General features: G+C 47.9%; 1 long non-coding RNA gene across 1 annotated transcript; it reads right to left on the bottom strand.

Moving 5' to 3' along the window:
- Positions 1–4,961: 4,961 nt before the first annotated feature.
- Positions 4,962–7,748, bottom strand: LOC127672624 (uncharacterized). The gene is made up of 3 exons (XR_007974995.1): positions 7,206–7,748; positions 5,931–6,015; positions 4,962–5,166 (listed from the first exon to the last, which is right to left on the bottom strand). It is a non-coding gene; the product is annotated as an uncharacterized LOC127672624 (long non-coding RNA).
- Between the last annotated feature and the right edge of the window lie 531 nt (positions 7,749–8,279).

Genomic DNA, 8,279 nt, shown 5'->3' with positions numbered 1-8,279 from the left:
CGAATTTTGTTTTTTAAATCACAGCGACAAGAAAGAAACTAAGACAATAGACCTGTATCTAGTTTCATTAGTAGCCACTGGTGGTTTAAACAGAGCGGCTTTAGCTGGGGGGGGGGGGGGGGGGGGGGTAGATCAGTGATTATGCAGCACTGTAGTAGAAAGCCAGGGGAAATGAAAGGTTTTCATTAGTTTAGTCGTTTGAATTAGCACATTCCGTCAGCCCTGAGCGCCAGGAACAGTGTACAAAATGGGCATGTTGGAATATGGGCCAGTGTTTGCAAACAGACTGAGCAAGTTGTCTGGTAGAATAGATCCCCTATCACGGTGCCGCTGGGTCACTCCCTGTCTCCGTCGAAATTACTGTTCTGTTGCTGGGAAGAGACACCACGGCCAAGGTAACTGTTACAAGAAAGAGCAAACACTTAATTGGGGGCTTGCCTACAGTTTTAGAGGGTGAGTCTGTTCCTGGTGGGATGCGGGTAGGCACTGGAGCTGTACCTATGGGCTACATCACGATTAGTAGATAGAGAGTAACCTCAAAGCCCAGGACACACTTCCTCCAGTGCGGCCAAATATACCCCATAACCCTAATTCTTTCAAATAGTGCCACTCCCTGGTGACTAAACATTCACTCTATGTTATGAGCCTATGGGAACTTTCTTAATCAAACCACCACACTCCCTAAGAAAGGGTCATCTCTGTGGGTAGTATTTTACTGAATACCCAAGAAATAACCTTGTGACTTAGGAGGACTTTCACCCAAGGAGAAACTATACAAAGTAGCACCGACAAATACAACAGATTTGAATGTCTAGAGCTCAAGGATAAACACTGGATTCACTATGTAGCCAAGGATGGCCTCTGATCCTCCTGCCTCTGCCTCCCGAGTGTTGGGATCACAGGTATGTAATCCTGGGGCCTCGCGTATACTCCTCAAGCCTTCTACAATTGAGTCTCGTCTCTGGGTCTCTTCACACTTTATCCTCTTGAGAAGGAAGGTCTCATTCTGTAACCCAGGCTGCCACGAAATTCACTGTGAGCATTAGGCTGCCCTCAAATTGGTGATGTTCTTCCTGTCTGAGACTTCTAATTGCTGAGACTGTAGGTGTATACCATCACATCTGGCCAAGAATCATTCCCATGTGTGTATGCATATAGGGTTGTGTGTACACCTGGGTGTGTACAGGCCAGAGATCAACACCAAGTCTCCCGATAACTATCACTCTATGTTTTAAGATGGCGTCTTGCTCACTTGCTGACTTCAGTGATCCTGTCTGCCTCCCTAGTACTAGTATCACAGTGCATAGGCGTGCCTGGGTTTTATGTAGCTTCTGGGGACTGGTCAAGTGCATTACTAACGGGGTCATCACCCCTGCCTGTCTTTTTCTTTTTTGCATTGCTAAGGATCAGACCCAGAGCCCGACATGTATTGGATCTTCTTAACCCAGAGCGCTACCACCGAGTCACTCCCCCGGGCTGCCCTTGCAGTACCAGTGGCTCTGAACCAGTGCTCTGTGGAAGCTTCTACTCTGAGAAGGCAGAGATGAAGCCCAGGTAGGCAGATCGGAGCTTTGGTGTTCATCCCCGGGACACAGAGTCATTGACCGGTTCTCTTAGATTCCTTCGATGTTACTGTGCTAAACGTCACGACCAGAAGCAACTTGGATAAAGCTTATCTGGCTTACAGACTGCAGTCCGCCATCGAAGGATGTCGCCGTATGAGCTCAAGAAAGGAGCTTGGAGCAGAGACCGGGAGGAAAACCGTGTGCTATCTCATTCCTTTTGGCTTGCTTGGCCTGCTTATACAGCGCAGGCCCCCCCCACAGCCTAGGGGCCAGCCGTGGTGGGCTGAGCCCTCTAACGTCAATTAGCAATTAAGAACGTACCCAACAGGTTAAGGCTACAAGGCAGTCTGATGGAAGTTCTTCAGCCAAGGTTCCCTCTGCCTAGGCCTGATGGCTGAAACTAGCTACAGTGGCTGTTCCCTTCGTTCTAGCTGCCTGGTATCAAAGGATGGAAGTCACCACCTTGTTCCTAGGCAGCTGATGAATTGTACAGGAATTCTTTTTAAAAAAAAAAAAAAAAGTTGCCGGGCAGTGGTGGCGCACGCCTGTAATCCCAGCACTCTGGGAGGCAGAGGCAGGCAGATTTCTGAGTTTGAGGCCAGCCTGGTCTACAGAGTGAGTTCCAGGACAGCCAGGGCTACGCAGAGAAACCCTGTCTTGAAAAAAACCAAAATCAAAAAAAAAAAAGTTATGTATGTATTTAATGTATGTAACTTACCTGTTGCTCTCTTCAGACACACCAGAGGAGGGCATCAGATCTCATTACAGATGGTTGTGAGCCACATTGTGGTTGCTGGGAATTGAATCCAGCACGTCTGGAAGAACAGTCAGTGCTCTTAACCACTGAGCCATCTCTGCAGCCTGGGCAGCCTCATTTGTAATTCCAGCCCTCAGGGTATGGCTGCAGGAAGATCTTAAGTGTAGGGTCATCCTAGAGTCTTATCAAGGAGACTGCTTTACTGACTTGCCTTCTCTGGCCTCCGTGTTTTAAAAATAAGATGGCTGAGTTTCTGTTAGAATGTGACTGTGAAGTGTGTTGATGGCTTGGTCTTCAATGCAGTATTCAGAAGTGAGGCTTAGACAAATGATTGGACCAGAAAGATGCTGACTTAATCAGTGAATTAGCCATTGATGGTTTCATAATTAATGGACTGTTAGTATATGTATGTATATATGTGTGTGTGTATGTATGTATGTACATACATACACACACACATACACACACACACACACACACACACACACATATATATATATATATATATATATATATATATATATATATATATATATATATATATATATATATATTGGGGATGGAGTTTTGAGACAGGATTTCTCTGTATAGCCCTGGCAGTCCTGCAACTATGTAGATCAGGGTATCCTCTTCTTCCTGGGTGCTAGGATTAAAGGCATGTGCCATCACTGCCTGGATGAGAAAAAAAGATTGTGCATGTGTGTGCTTGCATGACTCTATATGTACTGTGCATACAAACATCATGCAAGTTCCTGTACAGGCCAGAGAGGAAGTCAGTTCCCTTTAAATGGCTGTGAGCCACCTGATAATGGTTCTGAGAACTGAACCCTGTTTCCCCCCCCCCCCCCCCCCCCACTACCACCACCACCACCATGAGATCAATGCACACTCAAAACCACTCTGTCATCCCTCTAGCCTTGAAAACTGTGTCTCGTCCCTGGTCTCATCCTCACCTAAGCTTGCAGTATCCTGGCTTCCCTGTGGTGAGTGGTTTTGCTTGGCCACACCCTCCCCAAAGGCCTGAGCACTGAAGCAGCCCTGCATGGCCTGAGCCCCTTGCTCAGCAATTAAGGGCACTGACTGCTTGAGTTCAAACCCCAGCAACCACGATAGCTCACAACCATCAGTATACATTAATATACATTAAATAATATACATCATATACATTAAATAAATAAATCTTTTTTTTAAAGCTTTATTTATTTTATGTGAGTACACTGCAGCTGTCTTCAGTCACACCAGAAGAGGGCATCAGATCCCCTTACGGATGGTTGAGGGCCACCATGTGGTTGCCAGGAATTGAACTCAGGACCTCTGGAAGAGCAGTCAGTGTTCTTAACCACTGAGCCATCTCGCCAGCCCCTCAGCCTGCTTTTTTTTTTTTATATGAGTACACTGTAGTTGTCTTCAGACACACCAGAAGAGGGTGTCAGATCTCACTGCAGACAGTTGTGAGCCATCATGTGGTTGCTGGAAATTGAACTCACGACCTTTGGAAGAGCAGGCAGTGCTCTTAACCGCTGAGCCCTCTCTCCAGCCATCAGCCTGCTTTCTTACACAACCCAAGACCACCTGTCCAGAAATGGCACTGCCCACAGGGGTCCTCCCACAGCAATAATTAATCAAGACAGTACCCTATAGATCTGCCTGTAACTCAATCATATGAAAACTATTTTCCCCACTTTTTGAGAAAGGGTTTCTCTTTGTAGCCCTGGCTATCCTGGCTCTGTAGATCAGGCTGGGCTCAAACTCAGAGAGATCTTCCTGCCTCTGCCTCCCAAATGCTGGGGTTAATTAATTCCTTGCTTGGAAACATATTTTTAAGTACGATTCCTTCTTTCCAGATGTGTCTAGGGACATGTCACATTGACAGAGATAACTAGTGTACCAATTATCTGACAGGGACAGCTAATGGTGGAAGTTTTTTGTTGTTGTTGTTGTTGTTTCCCTCGAGGCAGGGTTTCTCTGTGTAGCCCTGGCTGTCCTGGAACTCACTCTGTAGACCAGACTGGCCACAAACTCAGAAATCCGCCTGCCTCTGCCTCCCAAGTGCTGGGATGAAAGGCATGCGCCTCCAATGCCCAGCCAAGGTGGAAGGATTTATACCATGTGCTTAGACAGCACATCATGGTGGTGGGAGCTCATGGAGGAGGGCTGTTCACATCCTAGTGGACAGGAAAGATGAGCCAACACACAGGAAACAGGACAGCGGAGAGCCCCAAAGGACAGACACATCTCCCTGATCCACTGTCCATAACCTGGCCCTGCCTCCACAGTTCCACCACCTCCAAATATTTTAAGACATATTCTCAGGAGTCTAGGTTGGCTTTGAATTTACTATGTAGCGAAGGCTATGAACTTTCAAGTAGCCAAGGATAACCTTGGACTTTGATCTTGCTGTGGGCTCCCAAGCGCTGGGATTTTAGCATGTGCTTCCCTGCCCATCTTATGCAATGATGCGGATCAAACCCAGGGTGGGCAACAGGTTGATCACCTGGAGCCTGGAGCCCCTCGGAAAAACCAAAATATATCAATAAATGTATAAACAGTTTATACATATCTTTATTTATAAAGCACAAATAAAATTAATTCATAAAGAAATAATTCATAAGTAAAATTATATTAAGAATGTGGGGGGAGGGGTGGAGACATCACAGGATGATGGGTCTGGAGTTGGGTCTCTCCCCACCATCGGGTCCAGGTCATCAGGCTTGGCAGCAAGTGAGTACACTGAGCCGTCTCACTGGCCCTTTGGTCCTCGATCAGATGGGATTGGTATTTCAGAACAGTTAAAGAGGAGGACCAAGGCGGGGTGGTAGGTGACACCATCTTGTGGGTTGGGACCTTGAAATGAGACAGAGAAAGTAAGTGGGCGCCAGGGCTCCTTCCTCTCCTTCCCTCTCTCCCTCCCTCCCCCCCCTCCTTCCCTCCCTCCTCTCCCTCCCTCCCCTCCCTCTTCTCCCTCTCTCCCTGCCTCCCTCCTCTCCCTCCCTCCCTCCCTCCCTCTCCTCTCCTCTCCCCCTCCTCCTGACTGTCCCCAGGCTTTCTCTGTCATCTGAGTCCATCTGGCTGGAACAAACACTGTCTTTAAGTTGTTTCTTGTGAGCTCTTTGGTCACGGCATGGAGAAAAGTAATGGCTACAGACGGAATACAGCCCTGGACCTCAGAGGTGGGCCATCCCTTCAAGCCATCTTGCAGGTATTTTGGTTATAACTCTACAGAAGTAACTAACACAGAAAGTGACGTCCTCAAAGCAAGGTGAGTGCAGGCGGATGCAGCCAGAGCCTTCTGGAGACCAGTGCTACACATTGTAAGGCAGAAGAAGGTAGCTGTGTTTGTGGAGGTGCAGAGACCTCCAGGGGATCCTGAGACCTCGGCTCAGTGGAAGTGTGCTTGGCTCCCATGCACAAAGCCGGTGGCTTCCGTCTACTGCACCTTATAAAACTCAGGCATGGTAGTGTATGTACTTAGGAGAGGGAGACAAGGATCCGGACTTCAGGGTCTGCCTCCAATGTACCCCCTAAAATTTCCTCAGTCAATGAAGAAATAAAGATAAAGTTAGAGGCAGAGAGGCACTAAAAATTCACCCATCGAGGGTCATCCTCACCTCAAGAGATTTGTCGAAGCCATTGTCTATTTTCTGGACCCGGCTTCCCCAGTAAAAATGATTGCTTCTTCCAAGTACTGTTTCCCTAAGAAAAGAGTATTTAAGTTTCAACATCTGCCTCCTCCCTTTAAAGATAAGGTTTCATTTAATCCTGACTGTCAGCCAGGTGGTGATGGTGCAAGCCTTTAATTCCAGCACTTGGGAGGCAGAGGCAGGTGGATTTCTGAGTTCGAGAACAGCCAGGGCTATGCAGAGAAACCCTGTCTCGAAAAAACAAAACAAAACAAAATCAATTCTGCTGATTTCAAAACTCTCCCTTTAAAGATAAGACCTAATCTAGTGCATCTGACCTCAAACCCAAAATGCAGCTCTGGATGACCTTGAATTTCTGCTCCTCCTGCCTCCACTTCCCAAAAAGTTGGGGTTACACTATGTCTGTCTTTTGAGGTGCCAGGGATGGAACCCAAAACTTGGGAAGTGTCACTGAGACACATCCCCAGAGCTGCCCTTCCTTGAAGTTTTGTGTGGAAGGTTCCCCGGGGACAAGTGCACACAGTGATAAAATTTGCCTTTCAGTTTCTTCTAAGTCTGCCTTTTCTCACTATGTTTTTTGGTTTGGTTTGGTTTGGTTTTTTGATTTTTCAAGACAGGGTTTCTCTGTGTTGTCCTGGCTGTCCTGAAACTCACTCTGTAGACCAGGCTGGCCTCGAACTCAGAAATCTGCCTGCCTCTGCCTCCCAAGTGCTGGGATTACAGGTGTGTGCCACCACGCCTGGCTTCACTATGTTTTAATAAACACAAATATCAAATCTTCAGAAGGAAAGGTGTGTGTGTGTTAATGTGAGTATATGTGTGTGAGTGTATATGTGTGTGTATATGTGAGTATATGTGTGTGTATGTGCGTGTAGTATGTGGAGTTCATGTGTATGTGTGTGTAGTATGTAGAGTGTATATGTGTGTATGTATGTGTGCAGTAAGTATGTGGAGTGTATGTGTGTGGGAGTGTATGTGTTGGTATATTTATTTATTCTGAGACAGTTTCTTCATAGAGCCTTAGCAGGTCTACAACCTGAAGTCTTTCTCCTCCTGCCTCCAGAGTGCTGTAATTACAGGTAGGCTCCGCCTTGTTCAGCCTTAGGAAATATTTATCTATTATTCTGTTATTTATTTAGCTCCTGGAACCTCCGGTCTACTTGTGGATAAGGCTTTGGATCTTACCTCTCCCTCCGACCTTTCTAGGACCTCGGGCAAAGTCTGCCCAGACCGCGTGCTTACCGCTGTGTGGCAGTTTATCTTCACGTGACAGCTCTACGGCTCTACGGTCCGGTCCTCTTTCCCAGGTCCTGGCTTAGATCACATCTCTTGGCAGTGGGATGAAATATTCCAGCTGGTGTCACCTCCTCCGGGGCAGAGCCTTAGGCTCAGAACCTAAGAACCTTGGCACAGAGCAGGATTGTGAGGCCCTGCCTGCTCTCCCCTCCCCCGAGTTCTCAGGGAAATGACTCTTCCTCACTGGCCTTTGGGGTCACTCCTTCATGTCGGCTACTGCCTGTCTGCTGCTGGACCATAGAGGGGCTCTACCTGGCCCAACCTCAGGCGTTCTCTGGCCATTCCTGGGCATCTTACGCATCTTACGGGGACTGGCCATGGCCTCCACAGTGCAGGAAGCAGGTAGGAGGCCCTGGGGTGCGCCTCAGGAGGCCTGAGAAGAGACAGGAAAAGCAGTTGGGTTTGTTTGTTTGTTTGTAGCAGAGCCCTGGGACCCTGGGTGGCTTCTCTGAACCTTTATCATGCCACCATCCTCTCGAGTGTGTGTGTGTGTGTGTAGTATATGCACATGTGTCTGTCAGCCACAGAGGCCAGAGGACTTTGGGTGACCCACTCTATCATTCCCTGTGGCCAGGCTAACGGTGAGCAAGTCGCGGTGATCTGACAGGTTACTTTTCTGTTGCTGTGATGAAACATCACAGCCAAAGCATCTTACAGAGGAGGGTTTATTTGGGGTCATGGTTCCAGAGGGGTAAGACTCCATGATGACTGGGTATCGTGGCAACAGGCAGTAGACAGGACAGCGGCATCAGCGAGAGCTCACATCTCAAAGCACAAGGAAGGGGTAGAGACAGTGAACTGGGAAGGTGAGTCTTGGAACCCTCCAGAGCCAGGCCATAGGGATGTGGTTCCCTCAGCAAGACCACACCTCCCGGACAGCACCACCTGCTGGAGACCAAGTTTCTAAATGCCCAAGGTTATGAGGAGATATCTCATTCAAACCTCCACTATAATAATCCTCCTGCCTCTGCTCTTCACAGCGCTGTGATTAGAAGCATGTGCAGGAACATGCCTGACTTA

Source organism: Apodemus sylvaticus, chromosome 22 (assembly GCF_947179515.1).
Source record: "Apodemus sylvaticus chromosome 22, mApoSyl1.1, whole genome shotgun sequence".
Lineage (NCBI taxonomy): Eukaryota > Metazoa > Chordata > Mammalia > Rodentia > Muridae > Apodemus > Apodemus sylvaticus.
Note: the sequence above shows the minus strand (reverse complement) of the source record. Positions and strands in the feature narration are given on the sequence as shown.